Source organism: Aquarana catesbeiana, linkage group LG11 (assembly GCF_042186555.1).
Source record: "Aquarana catesbeiana isolate 2022-GZ linkage group LG11, ASM4218655v1, whole genome shotgun sequence".
Taxonomy (NCBI): Eukaryota; Metazoa; Chordata; class Amphibia; order Anura; family Ranidae; genus Aquarana; species Aquarana catesbeiana.
In genome coordinates this window covers 3,764,100-3,785,565 of record NC_133334.1, presented here as the reverse complement: position 1 = coordinate 3,785,565, position 21,466 = coordinate 3,764,100, and the positions used below count along the sequence as shown (strand labels likewise).

Genomic DNA, 21,466 nt, shown 5'->3' with positions numbered 1-21,466 from the left:
TAGAGCAAACCCCAAGGCTTGGACCAGTGTACATGAACCCCAAGCCCAAGGGGCGGTATAGAAGAACTTTAAGACCTGGACCAGCGTAGAGGAACTCAAAACCCCCAAACTGGTTTAGAGATATCCCAAGCCCCAAACTGGTATCGAGAAACCTCAGGCCCTGGACCAGTGTGGAGGACCCCAAAGCCCCAGGGCCAGTGTAGTGGAACCCCAATTCCCAAACCAGTATAGAGCAACCTTAAGGCCCAGACCAGTGAAGAGGAAACCCAGCTCTGAGTAGGTATGGGGAAACCCCAAGTTCCATGATGATGTAAAAGAACTGCAACCTCAGGGCCAGCGAAGAGAAACCGCAAAGTCTTGGCTCAATGAAGGACAACCCAAACCCCCTGGCTGGTGTAAAGGAACCTCAAGCTCCAGGCCGATGTAAAGTAACTTCAACCCCAGGGCCAGTCTAGCGTCCCAAACCCTGGTCTGATGTAGAAGGACCACAAAACTTGAGATGGTGTAGCGCAACTGCAAACCCCAAGCCTGTGTATGGGGTCCACAAGTCCTGGGATGGTGTAGAAGAAGGAGTCCCAAGGCTCTGGCTGGTGAAGAACTGAAAATCCAGGGCTGGTGAAGGGGGACAACAAGGCTCTGACCAGTGAAGAGGAACACAAAGCCCCCAAGCTGCTATAGAGAAGAGGGACTGCAAGGCTTGGGATGCGGAAGAGGAACCCCAAGCCCTGGGCTTCTACAGAGAAACTGTAAGGCCTGGGCTGTGGAAAAGGGACCCAAGGACTGGGTCACTGTAGAGGAACCACAACCCCAGAACCAGTGCAGAGGAACCCCAAGGCATGGGCCACTGTAGAGGAATCTCAACATCAGGACTGGTGTAGAGGAACCCCAAGGCCCGAGTCACTGGAGAGGAACCACAACAACGCTGTAGAGCAGGGATATGCAATTAGCAGACCTCCAGCTGTTGCAAAACTACAAGTCCCATCATGCCTCTGCCTCTGGGTGTCATGCTTGTGGCTGTCAGAGTCTTGCTTTGCCTCATGGGAGTTGTAGTTCTGCAACTGCTGAAGGTCCGCTAATTGCATATTCCTGGTGTAGAGGAACACTAAGGCCTGGGTCATTGTAGAGGAACCACAACCCCAGGACTGGTGTAGAGGAACTCCAAGGCCTAGGACCATGTAGAGGAACTCCAAGCCTTGGGCTGTGGAAAAGGAACCCCAAGGCCTGGGCCATTATAGAGGTACCACAACCCCAGGACCGGTGTAGAGGAACCCCAAGCCCTGGGCTTCTACAGAGGTACTGCAGGGCTTGGGCTGTGGAAAAGGAACCCCATGGCCTGGGCCACTGTAGAGGAACCACAACCCTAGGACTGGTGTAGAGGAACCCCAAGGCCTGGATCACTGTAGAGGAACCCCAAACCCTGTGCTTCTACCCCAAGGCTTAGGTCATTGTGGCCTAGGTAATTGTAGAGGATCCACAACCCCAGGACCAGTGTAGAGGAATCCCAAGCCCTACCACCGTGTAGCGGAACTGCAACCCTTTCATCAGTAAAATGGGATAGTCTGCTGAAGGAAGGATCTATATGGAACTTTTTGCTGCTGGATTCATTTGATTTCAGCACATTTTGACCTTTCTATCTTTAGGGGTCTAAAACATCCAAGGAGCCCCTTTTCCAAAGGTGGTGGCTGTGGGTGATGAAATTTTTTTTTTGCACAGATTTTGCGTTAGATCGGGGCTCTTCTGTTTTTGAAAATCGATAAATTTGCTTTTGATGTTTTTGGAAATTTTTTTTCTGGTTTGTGACACATTGTTTTATTTTGTATCACATTCACTTCTTAAAGAACTTTTTCTGAAATAAGTTCCGGAGCTCTCTGCTACCAATGTGGCTCCCCGTGGCCCCTCTACCCCCCCAGTCAGGTGTTTGCACGCACTGAATACTTGTACAAAAGTTGCTCCTTCAGGTTTATTGGCCCCCAACAACCTGCTGCAAGTCAGCCGGGTAACGATGCAACAATACGGCATTGTGCGTCTGCTGGAGAGGAATTCCCTCCTTTGTCTCTGGTGGGGTTTGTTTGCCGGCTCGGAGGTCTCCATAAAGAGAACCACCCACGTACCCGGCAAGACGTGGCACGCTGCAGACAAGGACGGCACTGAGCAAATATTGTGAGAGGCTCATTCAGCACCGACGGAGGCTGCAGGCACACTGTACACACAGACTTCTATACGGCGGAGATCGGCGGTCAGGATTACGGCGCGGTCCCCCGATCACACAGAACAGACCACAGGAGATTAAAAATGCAAAGCACTAAGTGCGCTAAATAATACATGATCCGGCTCCAACTTTCATCTGGGATCCGCCGGGTTCCCAGGCAACCTCAGGTCTCTTGGACGTGATCCCGTGGGCGCACAATGCCTCGCTCTGGCCAAGCTGGCCGCCGACTTCACTGGGCCCAGAAACCACTAAAACCCGAATGAGCCCGATGCCAGCAAAGAGAACCTGTCTAATGAAAGACTACAACCAATCATCACACTGATCACCTATGCAACCTGACCATTCATAGCCCCAACACCTACACACGCTATGACATCACACAACATTCTCCCCTATGAAAAACACACTGACATCATCTCCCCCTATGAAATCACACTGACATCATACAATATTCCCCCCCTATGACATCACACTGACATCACACAACATTCTCCCCCTATGACATCACACAACATTCTCCCCCCCCATGACATCACACTGACATCACACAATATTCCCCCCTATGACATCACACTGACATCATACAATATTCTCCCCTATGACATTCTGAGAAGTGTGTGTCAGAGATCAGTGCACAGAGCTCGCAGTGTCGGGGATCGGTGAACCCAGCTCTCAGTGTCGGGGATCGGTGCACCCAGCTCTCAGTGTCGGGGATCGGTGCACCCAGCTCTCAGTGTCGGGGATCGGTGCACCCAGCTCTCAGTGTCGGGGATCGGTGCACCCAGCTCTCAGTGTCGGGGATCGGTGCACCCAGCTCTCAGTGTCGGGGATCGGTGCACCCAGCTCTCAGTGTCGGGGATCGGTGCACCCAGCTCTCAGTGTCGGGGATCGGTGCACCCAGCTCTCAGTGTCGGGGATCGGTGCACCCAGCTCTCAGTGTCGGGGATCGGTGCACCCAGCTCTCAGTGTCGGGGATCGGTGCACCCAGCTCTCAGTGTCGGGGATCGGTGCACCCAGCTCTCAGTGTCGGGGATCGGTGCACCCAGCTCTCAGTGTCGGGGATCGGTGCACCCAGCTCTCAGTGTCGGGGATCGGTGCACAGAGCTCTCAGTGTCAGAGATCGGTGCACAGAGCTCTCAGTGTCGGGGATCGGTGCACAGAGCTCTCAGTGTCGGGGATCGGTGCACAGAGCTCTCAGTGTCGGGGATCGGTGCACAGAGCTCTCAGTGTCGGGGATCGGTGCACAGAGCTCTCAGTGTCGGGGATCGGTGCACAGAGCTCTCAGTGTCGGGGATCGGTGCACAGAGCTCTCAGTGTCGGGGATCGGTGCACAGAGCTCTCAGTGTCAGAGATCGGTGCACAGAGCTCTCAGTGTCGGGGATCGGTGCACAGAGCTCTCAGTGTCGGGGATCGGTGCACAGAGCTCTCAGTGTCGGGGATCGGTGCACAGAGCTCTCAGTGTCGGGGATCGGTGCACAGAGCTCTCAGTGTCGGGGATCAGTGTACAGAGCTCGCAGTGTCGGGGATCGGTGCACAGAGCTCTCAGTGTCGGGGATCAGTGTACAGAGCTCTCAGTGTCGGGGATCAGTGCACAGAGCTCTCAGTGTCGGGGATCAGTGCACAGAGCTCTCAGTGTCGGGGATCAGTGCACGGAGCTCTCAGTGTCGGGGATCAGTGCACGGAGCTCTCAGTGTCGGGGATCAGTGCACGGAGCTCTCAGTGTCGGGGATCAGTGCACGGAGCTCTCAGTGTCGGGGATCAGTGCACAGAGCTCTCAGTGTCGGAGATCAGTGCACAGAGCTCTCAGTGTCGGGGATCAGTGCACAGAGCTCTCAGTGTCGGGGATCAGTGTACAGAGCTCGCAGTGTCGGGGATCAGTGCACGGAGCTCTCAGTGTCGGGGATCAGTGCACGGAGCTCTCAGTGTCGGGGATCAGTGCACAGAGCTCTCAGTGTCGGAGATCAGTGCACAGAGCTCTCAGTGTCGGGGATCAGTGCACAGAGCTCTCAGTGTCGGGGATCAGTGTACAGAGCTCGCAGTGTCGGGGATCAGTGTACGGAGCTCGCAGTGTCGGGGATCAGTGCACAGAGCTCGCAGTGTCGGGGATCAGTGCACAGAGCTCTCAGTGTCGGGGATCAGTGCACAGAGCTCGCAGTGTCGGGGATCAGTGCACGGAGCTCTCAGTGTCGGGGATCAGTGTACGGAGCTCTCAGTGTCGGGGATCAGTGTACGGAGCTCTCAGTGTCGGGGATCAGTGTACGGAGCTCTCAGTGTCGGAGATCAGTGTACGGAGCTCTCAGTGTCGGAGATCAGTGTACGGAGCTCTCAGTGTCGGAGATCAGTGTACGGAGCTCTCAGTGTCGGAGATCAGTGTACGGAGCTCTCAGTGTCGGAGATCAGTGCACAGAGCTCTCAGTGTCGGAGATCAGTGCACAGAGCTCTCAGTGTCGGAGATCAGTGCACAGAGCTCGCAGTGTCGGGGATCAGTGTACGGAGCTCTCAGTGTCGGAGATCGGTGCACAGAGCTCTCAGTGTCGGAGATCAGTGTACGGAGCTCTCAGTGTCGGAGATCAGTGCACAGAGCTCTCAGTGTCGGAGATCAGTGCACAGAGCTCTCAGTGTCGGAGATCAGTGCACAGAGCTCTCAGTGTCGGAGATCGGTGCACAGAGCTCTCAGTGTCGGAGATCAGTGCACAGAGCTCTCAGTGTCGGAGATCAGTGTACGGAGCTCTCAGTGTCGGAGATCAGTGTACGGAGCTCTCAGTGTCGGAGATCAGTGTACGGAGCTCTCAGTGTCGGAGATCAGCGCACAGAGCTCTCAGTGTCGGAGATCAGTGCACAGAGCTCTCAGTGTCGGAGATCAGTGCACAGAGCTCTCAGTGTCGGAGATCAGTGCACAGAGCTCTCAGTGTCGGAGATCAGCGCACAGAGCTCTCAGTGTCGGAGATCGGTGCACAGAGCTCTCAGTGTCGGAGATCAGTGTACGGAGCTCTCAGTGTCGGAGATCAGTGCACAGAGCTCTCAGTGTCGGAGATCAGTGCACAGAGCTCTCAGTGTCGGAGATCAGTGCACAGAGCTCTCAGTGTCGGAGATCAGTGCACAGAGCTCTCAGTGTCGGAGATCGGTGCACAGAGCTCTCAGTGTCGGAGATCAGTGCACAGAGCTCTCAGTGTCGGAGATCAGTGTACGGAGCTCTCAGTGTCGGAGATCAGTGTACGGAGCTCTCAGTGTCGGAGATCAGTGTACGGAGCTCTCAGTGTCGGAGATCAGCGCACAGAGCTCTCAGTGTCGGAGATCAGTGCACAGAGCTCTCAGTGTCGGAGATCAGTGCACAGAGCTCTCAGTGTCGGAGATCAGCGCACAGAGCTCTCAGTGTCGGAGATCAGTGCACAGAGCTCTCAGTGTCGGAGATCAGTGCACAGAGCTCTCAGTGTCGGAGATCAGTGCACAGAGCTCTCAGTGTCGGGGATCAGTGCACAGAGCTCGCAGTGTCAAGGATCAGTGTACAGAGCTCTCAGTGTCGGAGATCAGTGTACGGAGCTCTCAGTGTCGGAGATCGGTGCACCGAGTGGCACTGACATCATATTCATTCTGCAGGAAGAGCTGCGGGGGAAGTTAATTATTAACAACTCTGACAGGAGAAATATCGATCAATAATGTGCCTGGAATGTCAGTGAGGAACATACCTAGAATAAGATCTCTTCCTGCACTGAAATACACTATATTACCAAAAGTATTGGGACGCCTGCCTTTATACACACATGAACTTTAATGGCATCCCAGTCTTAGTCCTAAAAGCAAGGTCTATAAAGACATGGAGGAGCGAGTTTGGGGTGGAGGAACTTGACTGGCCTGCACAGAGTCCTGACTTCAACCCCACAGAACATCTTTGGGATGAATTAGAGCAGAGACTGCGAGCCAGACCTTCTCATCCAACATCAGTGCCTGACCTCACAAATGCTCTTCTGGAAGAATGGTCAAACATTCCCATAGACACCCTCCTAAACCTTGTGGACGGCCTTCCCAGAAGAGGTGAAGCTGTTATAGCTGCAAAGGGCGGAGCCAACTCAATATTGAACCCTACGGACTAAGACTGGGAGGTCATTAAAGGTCATGTGTGTGTAAAGGCAGGGGGACCAATACTTTTGGTAACACAGTGTGCCTCCTATAAGATCTGTCCCTGCACTGATAGCACACAGTCAGTCCTTGCAGTCAGGAGCGGAGCCCCCCACACATCAGTCTGCGGATCACGTCCGGTCCCATCACACACAATGGAGCCGTGTGGAGGACGGAGAGGCAGCAGCCGAATCTCATTCAATTCTTATGTAGAATGAGGAGGAACCCCCCCCCCCCCCCCGATCTGCTCCCCGACATTCACTGCAAACTGGAACTGCCCCCAATCTGCAGACCCCCCCCCAATCTGCACCCCCCCCCAACCACAACTATAGGACCCCCCCAATCTACACACCCCCCAACCACAACTATAGGACCCCCCCAATCTGCAGACCCCCCCCCCACCAACCACAATTATAGGACCCCCCCAATCTGCAGACCCCCCCCCCACCAACCACAATTATAGGACCCCCCCAATCTGCAGACACCCCCCAACCACAACTATAGGACCCCCCCAATCTGCAGACCCCCCCCCCACCAACCACAATTATAGGACCCCCCCAATCTGCAGACCCCCCCCCCACCAACCACAATTATAGGACCCCCCCAATCTGCAGACACCCACCAACCACAATTATAGGACCCCCCCAATCTGCAGACCCCCCCCCCCAACCACAATTATACGACCCCCCCAATCTGCAGACCCCCCCCCCACCAACCACAATTATAGGACCCCCCCAATCTGCAGACACCCACCAACCACAATTATAGGACCCCCCCAATCTGCAGACCCCCCCCAACCACAATTACAGGACCCCCCCAATCTGCAGACACCCACCAACCACAATTATAGGTCCCCCCCAATCTGCAGACACCCACCAACCACAATTATAGGACCCCCCCAATCTGCAGACCCCCCCCAACCACAATTACAGGACCCCCCCAATCTGCAGACACCCACCAACCACAATTATAGGTCCCCCCCAATCTGCAGACACCCACCAACCACAATTATAGGACCCCCCCAATCTGCAGACACCCACCAACCACAATTACAGGACCCCCCCAATCTGCAGACCCCCCCAACCACAATTACAGGACCCCCCCAATCTGCAGACCCCCCCAACCACAATTATAGGACCCCCCCAATCTGCAGACCCGCCCCCCAACCACAATTATAGGACCCCCCCCTCAATCTGCAGACACCCACCAACCACAATTATAGGACCCCCCCCCCCCCCAATCTGCAGACCCCCACCAACCACAATTATAGGACCCCCCCCCCCAATCTGCAGACCCCCACCAACCACAATTATAGGACCCCCCCCCCCAATCTGCAGACCCCCACCAACCACAATTGATTTATTTTGTAAAAATATAGAAGATTGCACAATCTGATTACAATGTGTGCAGCAGCCTAAAGATGACCATACACTATACAATCCGATTGTACCTTCTTCAGATCTCTCATCAGATGGAGGGATTCCTAATCACGGCGCCATCTTGTGGTCTGGGGTCCTCTTAGTACCTGGAGTGCAGACCTGTAGGGGGTCCCGTCCGGCTCCGGAGGGGTCCTGTAGCTCCAGGTGGAGTGTCGGTCACCTGACACGGAGGAGGCAGATAATCTCATTTCACAGTCGGTTGGACGGCGGTTCAGTCGGAATTCCTCTTCTCTAAGCCGTTTATAAAATTCTTATTTCACAACAAGATTATCGCCAAATACCGACCCCGACGATCGACCCGACTGATCCGCCTTTATTCCGCTACTTTGTTATTCTCTGTACATGAAATCTTCATTTTACAATAAACATTGATGAGGCTGCCCCCCCTCCCCCCCCACCCCGCTGCCCCCCCCCACCCCGACCCGCTGCCCCCCCCCCCCGACTAACGGGGACACCCGCCATCACATTATCACACAATATTATTACTGCAACACAATGGCGGGAGGACGGCATGAATCTGATTGGCTGCTGGAGGGCAATACAGAGAGTTCTCACCCATCACAACTCTGACAAACGGCGGTGCGCTGTATATATATATATCCAGAGGACGGTCAGCCGGCCTCCGTGTTCTGCCTCCATTTTATTCCCTCGTTAACGAAAATAATCGGAGATAATGATGAGAGCAATTGACCCCGTAAGTACCCGCCGCGCTCTACAATAAAACTTTATTGGCCATTAGACTGAACAAAATGGACAGCATGGTGCGGAATGATGAAAATTCATAATATACCAAAACACCGGGGAACAGTTCATACCGCCGATCCCTCCGAGCCGATCGTAGATCATCCTAATGAGGCCGGGGCCCGACCTCCCTCACCACCATCATATATACATCACCCCAATGAGGCCGGGGCCCGACCTCCCTCACCACCATCATATATACATCACCCCAATGAGGCCGGGGCCCGGCCTCCCTCACCACCACCATCATATATACATCACCCCAACGAGGCCGGGGCCCGACCTCCCTCACCACCATCATCATATATACATCACCCCAACAAGGCTGGGGCCCGACCTCCCTCACCACCATCATATATACATCACCCCAACAAGGCTGGGGCCCGGCCTCCCTCACCACCATCATATATACATCACCCCAACAAGGCTGGGGCCCGACCTCCCTCACCACCATCATATATACATCACCGCAACAAGGCTGGGGCCCGGTCTCCCTCACCACCACCATCATATATACATCACCCCAACAAGGCTGGGGCCCGGCCTCCCTCACCACCACCATCATATATACATCACCCCACCGAGGCCAGGGCCCGGCCTCCCTCACCACCGCCATCATATATACACCACCCCACCGAGGCCAGGGCCCGGCCTCCCTTATCACCACCATCATATATACATCACTCCAACAAGGCCAGGGCCCGGCCTCCCTCACCACCACCATCATATGTACATCACCCCAATGAGGCTGGGGCCCGGTCTCCCTCACCACCATCATATATACATCACCCCAACAAGGCTGGGGCCCAGCCTCCCTTATCACCACCATCATATATACATCACTCCGACAAGGCTGGGGCCCGGCCTCCCTTATCACCACCATCATATATACATCACTCCGACAAGGCTGGGGCCCGGCCTCCCTCACCACCATCATCATATATACATCACCCCAACAAGGCTGGGGCCCGGCCTCCCTCACTACCACCACCATCATATATACATCTCCCCAACAAGGCTGGGGCCCGGCCTCCCTCACTACCACCACCATCATATATACATCTCCCCAACAAGGCTGGGGCCCGGCCTCCCTCACTACCACCACCATCATATATACATCTCCCCAACAAGGCTGGGGCCCGGCCTCCCTCACTACCACCACCATCATATATACATCTCCCCAACAAGGCTGGGGCCCGGCCTCCCTTATCACCACATCATATAAACATCACCCCAACAAGGCTGGGGCCCGGCCTCCCTCACTACCACCACCATCTTATATACATCTCCCCAACAATGCTGGGGCCCGGCCTCCCTTATCACCATCATATATACATCACCCCAATGAGGCCGGGGCCCGACCTCCCTCACCACCATCATATATACATCACCCCACCGAGGCCAGGGCCCGGCCTCCCTCACCACCGCCATCATATATACATCACCCCAACAAGGCCGGGGCCCGGCCTCCCTTATCACCACCATCATATATACATCACTCCAACAAGGCCGGGGCCCGGCCTCCCTCACCACCACCATCATATATACATCACTCCAACGAGGCCGGGGCCCGGCCTCCCTCACCACCATCATATATACATCACCCCAACAAGGCCGGGGCCCGGCCTCCCTCACCGCCACCATCATCTATACATCACCCCAACAAGGCTGGGGCCCAGCCTCCCTTATCACCACCATCATACATACATCACCCCAACAAGGCTGGGGCCCGGCCTCCCTCACCACCATCATCATATATACATCACCCCAACAAGGCTGGGGCCCAGCCTCCCTTATCACCACCATCATATATACATCACTCCGACAAGGCTGGGGCCCGGCCTCCCTCACCACCATCATCATATATACATCACCCCAACAAGGCTGGGGCCCGGCCTCCCTCACTACCACCACCATCATATATACATCTCCCCAACAAGGCTGGGGCCCGGCCTCCCTCACTACCACCACCATCATATATACATCTCCCCAACAAGGCTGGGGCCCGGCCTCCCTCACTACCACCACCATCATATATACATCTCCCCAACAAGGCTGGGGCCCGGCCTCCCTTATCACCACATCATATAAACATCACCCCAACAAGGCTGGGGCCCGGCCTCCCTTATCACCATCATATATACATCACCCCAACAAGGCTGGGACCCGGTCTCCCTCACCACCATCATATATACACCACCCCAACAAGGCCGGGGCCCGGCCTCCCTCACCACCATCATATATACATCACCCCAACAAGGCCGGGGCCCGGCCTCCCTCACCACCATCATCATATATACATCCCCCCGACAAGGCTGGGGCCCAGCCTCCCTTATCACCATCATATATATATAACCTCAAGAAGGCTGGGGCCCGGCCTCCCTTATCACCACCGCCACCATATATACATCATCCCAACGAGGCTGGGGCCCAGTATCCCTTATTACAACCATCATATACATCACCCAGACAAGGCTGGGGGTCCGGCCTCCCTCACCACCGCCATCATATATACATCACTCCAACGAGGCTGGGGCCCGGCCTCCCTCACCAATGCCGCTGTCCTATATATACACACACACACACACACACACACACACATCACCCCAACGAGGCTGGGGCCTGACCACCCTCACCACGGCCACTATATATACACACACACACACACACACACACACACACATCACCCCAAGGCTGGGGCTCGGCCTCCTTCACCACAGCGGTCATATATACATCACCCAAACAAGGCTGTAGCCCGGCCCCCCTCACCACCAATGTGACACATACATAACACCATGACCCTAAGGATCAAGCTCTGTAGGATATGTTGTGTACTCCCGTGTTGTGGGCCCTGTGGACCGTGTTGTATATTCCCATGTTGTGAGCCGCGTTGTATATTTCCGTGTTGTATATTCTCGTGTTGTGGGCCATGTTGTATATTCCTGTGTTGTGGGCCCTGTAGGCCATGTTGTATATTTCCACGTTGTGGGCCCTGAGGGCCGTGTTGTGTTATCCCATGTTGTTGGCCCTGTGGGTCGTGTTGTGTTATCCCATGCTGTGGGCCCTGTTGTATATTTCCACTTGGTGGGCCCTGTAGGCCACATTGTGTTATGCCATGTTGTGGGCCCTGTGGGTCATGTTGTTTTATCCCATGTTGTGGGCCCTGTAGACCATATTGTATATTCCTATGTTGTGGGCCGTGGTGTTATGCCATGTTGTGGGCCCTGTAGACCATATTGTATATCCATATCCCTGTGTTGTGGGCCCTGTTGGCCGTGTTGTGTCATCCCATGTTGTCGGCCCTGAAGACCATATTGTATATCCCTGTGTTGTGGGCCCTGCTGTGTTATCCCATGTTGTGGGCCCTAAAGACCATGTTGTATATCCCTGTGTTGTGGGCCCTGTTGGCCGTGTTTTGTTATCCCATGTTGTGGGCCCTGAAGACCATATTGTATATTCCTGTGTTGTGGGCCCTGTTGGCCGTGTTGTGTCATCCCATGTTGTGGGCCCTGAAGACCATATTGTATATTCCTGTATTGTGGGCCCTGAAGACCATATTGTATATTCCTGTGTTGTGGGCCCTGCTGTGTTATCCCATGTTGTGGGCCCCGCAGGCTGTATTGTGGGCCCTCATCTCAAAGCACACAGTGTCATGAAAGGAAAACAAGGAAGGAGCTGAAGTGACATTCCTGAGAGCGGAGAAAGGTCACCACACTGAATAACACAACATTAACCCTTCCCTGGCCATCGGTGGAGTGTGCAGAGCGGGAGTGGTGTGCAGAGCGTTATCTCCGCAGAGAACAAACCCCCAAACACAACACCCAGCACACAGGTGTGGAAGGGAAATGATTGACAGAACGGGTGTGCAGAGGAGTAAACCTTCCCTGGAGTTATTCTACACCGCTCACACCCATACAAAGGTCACCACCACAAAAATAAAAGCAGGTGCTACACAATACACCAACCTTCCTCAACCTGCTCACCGCAGAGGAACCGAAAATAACCGGCAGGGCTCAGGGAACCCCCACCACTAATTATGTACAGATCAGAGTACATGGACATGAAGATGTAGAAAGTTTAAATAAAAGAATGCAACGTCCCCATGGTACACGACATCCCCAGGGGATTATTTTACAACACCCCCCCCCCCCCCCCTCTATACTGCAAAAATATTGCTATTGTAATAAAGACCAGTAAAAAACAAAGGCAGGAACCGTTCTTCTGTCCTCATAAACTTGTGATCACTGAAGGAAGACCCTTCATCGGTGGTCAGATGAGGTCACCACCATGACATTCATCAGAGTTGAGCAATGAAGAATTGCGCCCCCCCCCCCACTTGATGATCAGCAGAGGAACTCCTCACATTGGTGGTCAGATGAGGTCACCACTACTATGCCTCCTTGTGAAGATGGGCAATTAAGAATTTACCCTACTTGGTGGCAAATGGAAGAACAGCCCTTAACCTTGGTGGTCAGATAAAATCAGCTGTACCTTGCACCTCCTTCTGAAGATGGGTAAGAATTGCCTCCACTTGGTGATCAGTGGTGAAAGCCTCCCCACATTGGTGGTCAGATGATGTCACCACTACTAAGAATAATCATTCAAGACATGCCTCCTTGTGCAGATGGATAATGAAGAATTGCCTCCATTTGGTGATCAGTGGAGGTAGACCCCTCACATTAGTCATCAGATAAGGTCACCTCTACCATGATAATCATTTGAGATGTTCCTCCGTATGAAGATGGATAATAAAAAATTGCCCCCACTTGGTGATCAGTGGAGGTAGACCCATCACCTTGGTTGTCCGATAAAGTCACCACTACCATGACATTCACTGAAGGTGTGCCTCCTTATAATGAAGAGTTACCCCCACCTAATGATCAGCAGGGGAAGACCCCTCACATTGGTAGTCAGATGAGGTCACCAGTATCTTGTGCCTCCTTATACAGATGGGTAATGAAGAACTGCCCCCACTTAGTGGTCAATGAAGGCAGGAGAACAATCCACCATTGCTCAAGAGGAGTAACCCTAGTTGAGAAAGGCTGGCATAGAGTGTTCAGGGCCCCTCCTTAAATGCCACACAGGGGCCACAGTAATCTTACTTCACTGGCTGCAAACTGTTAACTACAAAAATCCTGATATATTCAGAGTATCCCGACCCTCCAGGACTGGAGATTAGTAGACCCAGAACTATACTGCCACAATGGTAACGATAAGATGATGGATGAGGGGGTTAATCACACATAATGAGGAACCAACCTGGCCTGCAACAAGTGTACCTGTCATCAATACGTTCCACTGGCAGCCATTTCTGAAACTTGACCACACAACCAGGGAAAACATCCAATCCGATAACTGGGAAGCAGTGACATCACAGCATCAGAAAGGACATCTATAGGCGTACCCATCCCACACACCAGACACTTACCTTATATTCATCTCACACACCCTGGGAACTTACCTTACTGGGGCTTAAAGCCCAACTCCGGGCACAATAAACTAACTCAGGTTCATCTAGTTATGGGGGGTGGGGGGAGAGGGAGGCAGAGACATGGCTGTAGGGCTGGGGGTCAATGAGACATCATTAGTCTGGAAGTACGGCAGAAGCTCTACTTATCCGGGTATGTAGATGGGCAGATTTATCTAATATGGAAGAAAGCCCTTGTGACCGGGGAATGACTACATAGTCACATTGTGTCCCATCATCACATTGTGACGTCCATTGGACAAATGGTGAAGGGGGGGGGTGTCATTAGGGATAGTATTGTATGGAAAGCAATTAAAACAGAAGCTGGAGCCCTTCCACATGTGTCCTCACTGGAGGGATTTCTTAACATTTCCTGTGCTAGGAGGTAAAAAAAAAAAAAAAAAATCACCAAAAAAGGGACAAAGTAGGCAATAAAAACCAGACAAAGAATCTAACCCTCCCTCACTCAGTCCAGCACAAAGTAATTATTGTCTGAAAATGGGCTTTAACGATTCAGAACTAGAATCTGTGAACACAGAGGGACCCATTGAGGGATGGAGATATACTGGGGGTCGATTTATAGAAGGGTCCATTGAGGGATGGAGATATACTGGTGGTCGATTTATAGAAGGGTCCATTGAGGGATGGAGATATACTGGGGGTCGATTTATAGAAGGGTCCATTGAGGGATGGAGATATACTGGGGGGCGATTTATAGAAGGGTCCATTGAGGGATGGAGATATACTGGGGAGGTGATTTATAGAAGGGCCCATTGGGGGATGGAGATATACTGGGGAGGTGATTTATAGAAGGGCCCATTGGGGGATGGAGATATACTGGGGGGCGATTTATAGAAGGGCCCATTGAGGGATGGAGATATACTGGGGGTGATTTATAGAAGGGCCCATTGAGGGATGGAGATATACTGGGGGGGGGGGGCGATTTATAGAAGGGTCCATTGAGGGATGGAGATATACTGGGGAGGTGATTTATAGAAGGGCCCGTTGAGGGATGGAGATATACTGGGGGTGATTTATAGAAGGGTCCATTGAGGGATGGAGATATACTGGGGTGATTTATAGAAGGGTCCATTGGGGGATGGAGATATACTGGGGAGGTGATTTATAGAAGGGTCCATTGAGGGATGGAGATATACTGGGGGGTAATTTATAGAAGGGCTCATTGAGGGATGGAGATATACTGGGGGGTAATTTATAGAAGGGCCCATTGAGGGATGGAGATATACTGGGGGGGGGCGATTTATAGAAGGGTCCATTGAGGGATGGAGATATACTGGGGGGTGATTTACAGAAGGGCCCATTGAGGGATGGAGATATACGGGGGGGGGGGGTGATTTATAGAAGGGTCCATTGAGTGATGGAGATATACTGGGGGGGGGGTAATTTATAGAAGGGTCCATTGAGGGATGGAGATATACTGGGGAGTGATTTATAGAAGGACCCATTAGGGGATGGAAATATACTGGGGGTGATTTATAGAAGGGCCCATTGAGTGATGAACTATCCTGGGGGGACATGGGGATAATGACCGCACACAGAGAAGAGATTTGGGGATTGAACGGTTTGAAGAGAATAGAATTGCTATAACATAAAATGAACAATAAAGTAACTTGCGGCTGTCGGAATCCAGAGACCTCACACAATAAAATGTGTTTTATGGTCATTTCATCTAGAAATGTTCTGAGAGGAGCAGCCTGGCAATAAAATGAAAAAAACATTTCTTCTCCAAGCGATTATCTCCTATAAAATGTGGAGGGAGATAGAGGCTGCTATCACTGACCTCCTGTGATAAGACCGCTTTCCTGGCTGTCTCTGCCTTGACATTGGTCACTCTTGATATATTTCAGTCCTTAGTCCCAGAATCACATGCCTGACGAAGGGGTCCTACGTGACTCCGAAACGTTGCGCCTTTTTGTGTTGTGATCATGTAATAAATTACACCATTTGGACGCCACCTTGTGCTGATCCTTGGTGTGCTGGCAAGTATCTACATAGTCCCAGAATCAGTCCCTGGGCTTCAACCATCAATTCACATATTGGTGTTCATCCCTCCCCCTACGAGGACCAACACCAACCAACTGTGGCCAACGCCAAACGTGAGAACCATAACTGACCAAATGTACCCTACACCAGACACGAGGGCCATCACTGACCAACTGTACCCAACACCAGATACGAGGACTGTCACTGACCAACTGTACCCTACACCAGACATGAGGACCATCACTGACCAACTGTACCCTACACCAGATACGAGGACCATCACTGACCAACTGTACCCTACACCAGGCATGAGGACCATCACTGACCAACTGTACCCTACACCAGGCATGAGGACCATCACTGACCAACTGTACCCTACACCAGACACGAGGACCATCACTGACCAACTGTACCCAACACCAGACATGAGGACCATCACTGACCAACTGTACCCTACACCAGATACGAGGACCATCACTGACCAACTGTACCCTACACCAGGCATGAGGACCATCACTGACCAACTGTACCCTACACCAGACACGAGGACCATCACTGACCAACTGTACCCAACACCAGACACGAGGATTGGACCATCAATGACTAACTGTACCAAACACCAGACATGAGGACCATCACTGATCAGTGCTACTGGGATAAAGCTGGAGATGTGTGCTAAGCAGGGAAGAAGTACAATGCAATGGATATGATTTTCTGTTAAAAGCGTTCAGGACGTCATTTGCCTTCAGCTAGAGATGGAGTAACGTGTGAAATCCACCATCTGCAAAATACGTTGGAGTCGGCGGTGGAGGTGAAACGATAGTGTTTTTATTTTGTTTTTTAATACTGCTTATATTTTGCCTTCCCGTGTTCCCTCCTCCCCCTCATCAACATGATAATGACATTATAAAATAACCTTGTTCCATTTTTATTACATATCTTTTTTTAGACTGTGATGTCATCACTGGTTCTCTTGATGAGTGGGTGTCAGTCTGGAGGAGTGGGCGTTCCTAGGCAGGCTGTATCTGTATAGGTAACGCCCACACGTGAGGCTGAGCCTCAATGATTGAAAGAACTGGAATTCAATGAATGAGGATGGGCCCAAGGGCAGTCAGGGTGAGGAGGAAAGGGCTGGATGATGCGCAATGTCCTCCAGCCAGGAAATGACAGGGGGGGGGGGGGGGGGGGGAGCTCTACCTGACTTTGTGCAGCTTTTAATGCACATTGTGAGAAGCTCAATGTCCCCCCCCCCAAATATTAGGAAGTATCAAAATACAGAATAAAACGTTCACTTTGTGCCGGATGGACGCACCCGGAGAGTTTACGGCAAAAACACTTTAAAATGATTTCCATCAATAATAATGACAGAAGTGTGACAATGGCGAGACGCGGAGCGGAGGAGTGATGGATTTCTCCAGCAAGACAACCAGACTTGATTTAGGAAAGTTCTCTTCTCCCGTCTCCTCCCACCAATCCTGGCACAGAAGCTCCGGCGCTCTGAACACGCCCGGGGCGGTTGGCGCACACGGTGGCAGCGTCGCCAGCATTGATAAACACTCACAAAACAAACATCTCCCTCCTTCCTGTTGCTGGGCACGCTGCAAAACTGTAATCACCGGAACAAACTCGCTAATCACCAGGAAGACTCCGTACAAACAAACCGCAGCCCCCTACCCCACCCACAGAGAGGCCGGGGAACTACAAGTCCCAGATCACCCGGGACATGCAATGCAACAATTGTGACAGTGCGTCTATACAGAGGCCGGGGAACTACAAGTCCCAGATCACCCGGGACATGCAATGCGACAATTGTGACAGTGTGTCTATCCAGGGGCTGGGGAACTACAAGTCCCAGATCACCCGGGACATGCAATGCGACAATTGTGACAGTGTGTCTATCCAGGGGCTGGGGAACTACAAGTCCCAGATCACCCGGGACAAGCAATGCGACAATTGTGACAGTGTGTCTATCCAGAGGCTGGGGAACTACAAGTCCCAGATCACCCGGGACAAGCAATGCGACAATTGTGACAGTGTGTCTATCCAGGGGCCGGGGAACTACAAGTTCCAGATCACCCGGGACATGCAATTCAACAATTGTGACAGTGTGTCTATCCAGAGGCCGGGGAACTACAAGTTCCAGATCACCCGGGACATGCAATTCAACAATTGTGACAGTGTGTCTATCCAGAGGCCGGGGAACTACAAGTCCCAGATCACCCGGGACAAGCAATGCGACAATTGTGACAGCATGCCTATCCAGGGGCCGGGGAACTACAAGTCCCAGATCACCCGGGACATGTAATTCAACAATTGTGACAGTGTGTCTATCCAGGGGCCGGGGAACTACAAGTTCCAGATCACCCGGGACATGCAATTCAACAATTGTGACAGTGTGTCTATCCAGAGGCCGGGGAACTACAAGTCCCAGATCACCCGGGACATGTAATGTGACAATTGTGACAGTGTGTCTATCCAGGGGCTGGGGAACTACAAGTCCCAGATCACCCGGGACATGCAATGTGACAATTGTGACAGTGTGTCTATCCAGAGGCCGGGGAACTACAAGTCCCAGATCACCCGGGACATGTAATGTGACAATTGTGACAGTGTGTCTATCCAGAGGCCGGGGAACTACAAGTCCCAGATCACCCGGGACAAGCACTGCAACAATTGTGACAGCATGCCTATCCAGGGGCCGGGGAACTACAAGTCCCAGATCACCCGGGACATGTAATGTGACAATTGTGACAGTGTGTCTATCCAGGGGCTGGGGAACTACAAGTCCCAGATCACCCGGGACATGCAATGTGACAATTGTGACAGTGTGTCTATCCAGAGGCCGGGGAACTACAAGTCCCAGATCACCCGGGACATGTAATGTGACAATTGTGACAGTGTGTCTATCCAGAGGCCGGGGAACTACAAGTCCCAGATCACCCGGGACAAGCACTGCAACAATTGTGACAGCATGCCTATCCAGGGGCCGGGGAACTACAAGTCCCAGATCACCCGGGACATGCAATGTGACAATTGTGACAGTGTGTCTATCCAGGGGCCGGGGAACTACAAGTCCCAGATCACCGGGACATGCAATGCAACCAACACCGCTCTGCCATACCAGACTCTGAATGTACACCAGCATGTCCCGGGTGGTCTGGGACTTACAATGGCTTACATAGGAGGTATGGAACTACAAGTCCCACATCAGCCAGGACATGTAAACGTTCTTCTTGCCAAGAGACCGTAACACTATAAAGCACACAGTGACAGCGGACCATGACGGGGTGCCGTCCACTATTGGAGTGCAGTTTTGCCGCCTCTCGTGATAGGGAAGTTTACAGGGTCCGGCTGATCTGGGACTTGTAGTTCCTCAGCCTCTGTAGTCTATGAAGGTGGAAAGGTGTTGGTGTTATATGGAGGTTTGGGTTGTTGTACTAAACATCCTGGCTGATCTGGGACTTGTAGTTCCCCACATCCTATATAACCCGGTAGAGGTCCCAGACCAGCCAGGACATGCTGAGATTTGTAGTTCCTCAGTAAACTGGACAGCCAATCACAAAAGCCCTAAAATATTTCTGCGCTCATTTACAGGCTGGAAACGGCAGTGGAGAATACTGCGGCTTAAAAACAAATTTTACAATAAAATAAAATTCCTCTTCATATAACAAACATCGATCACATGACACCCGACACTCCGCTCTGATTGGAAGACGTAGAAACAAAAAAGTCACATATCAAAAATAATGAGAAATATCACTCTGTATAGAAATAAATAAAACATATAAAACAGAAGACAAAGAAATAAATGTCAGAATCATTGGGGGTTTTACTAAAAGAGGCGGAGCACACAGCAAAATCAATGTTATCCAATCATGTAAGAGAATTTTTTTTTTTTTTTTTTAAAAAGCCTCTTTGCTGACACATGATTGGACGATTGGAGCGAGCGCAGCGTCATCCCATTTGCTAAGCTCGGGGAACGGTCTCTTTTCTTTTAGTGAATCGATCACATTGTATCGCTGATCTGATGACACATAATATCGGAGAAACAGTTTATAACAATTCAACAATCAATTCTGGATTCTCAGCGCCTCCGACCGACGCAGGGAGAGGACTCCACCCCCTTTTCTCATATATCTTATTGGTTTTTATACCAACCCCGCCACAGACACAGAGCAGGAGAACAACTTATTATACGAACAGATACAACAAAAAATACACCCCTACACACAACACCGAGCCAATAACACTGACCCAGAGAGAATCCGACCAATCAGATCCCTTGCTTTATCTGAAAGCTGTTCTCTGATTGGTTAGCTCTTTTTGTGTTCAAGTTTGTAAAACATTTTTTAGGGATCCCAGTGAGCCCAACATACTGGATGACACCACTATGAGGGGAGGGAGGGGTGGAGGGAGAGGGGGAGGGAGAGAGACTCATGACTCCAACATCATCTCCATCAACTCCACTGGACTTCTCCAAACGATGGAAGAGAACCGTCCTGGGGAACTGTCCCGGGGGAACCTCCCTAGGAACCGTCCCGGGGGGAACCTCCCTGGGAACCGTCCCGGGGGGGGGGGGGGAACCTCCCTGGGTACCATCCCGGGGGGGGGGGGGGGAACCTCCCTGGGAACCGTCCCGGGGGGGGGGGAACCTCCCTGGGAACCGTCCCGGGGGGGAACCTCCCTGGGAGCCGTCCCGGGGGGGGAACCTCCCTGGGAGCCGTCCCGGGGGGGGAACCTCCCTGGGAGCCGTCCCGGGGGGGGAACCTCCCTGGGAGCCGTCCCGGGGGGGGAACCTCCCTGGGAGCCGTCCCGGGGGGGGAACCTCCCTGGGAGCCGTCCCGGGGGGGGGGAACCTCCTTGGGAACCGTCCCGGGGGGAACCTCCTTAGGGAATTGTCCTGGAGAAGACTTCTACTGACCCTCAAACCTTTCCATATCACCATCCATGACTTCAGCTCCCTGCTCACCAGTCATCTATCAATCTTGGGAAGAAGTAGCAGGCACTGGGATCTGTGGAGAAGGGGCAGGGGGGATCCTCTTCTGAGCCAGGCCCAGATCAAGGGGTTGCTAGGGAGGGCTGTACCCCCAAGTCCCCCAAGATTTAGGTTGCACCCTTCCAGGTCCCTCAGGGGGCATTCAAGGATCCAAAAGCCAGTCTGATGGGGCAGCTGATGTAAAGGGGCACTCTAATGGGGGCAGCTGTATGGGGCAGTTGATATAAGGGGGCAGAGATTCTGTTTAATCATGATAATCTAATGACAGCCCGACACATACTTAGCTGTCAGGCGTTACTTCCAGGTGGCACACACATTGATGACAGAATGTCCCCAGATTTTTTAACTGCACCCCCAAATCAGGTAGGACCCCTACATCCCTGGGGTAAACCATGCTTCACTGATGGCAGCCAAACACCCAGAGGTACAGTCCTGGTCCTGGTGGAAGAGGACTTTTCGATGCAACCTGCCTCTTCCGATCACTTCCCACAAAT

General features: G+C 52.4%; 1 protein-coding gene across 1 annotated transcript in view; it reads right to left on the bottom strand.

Moving 5' to 3' along the window:
* PLEKHA7 (pleckstrin homology domain containing A7) overlaps positions 1 to 21,466 on the bottom strand; it is a 235,597-nt gene that overhangs the window by 199,114 nt on the left and 15,017 nt on the right.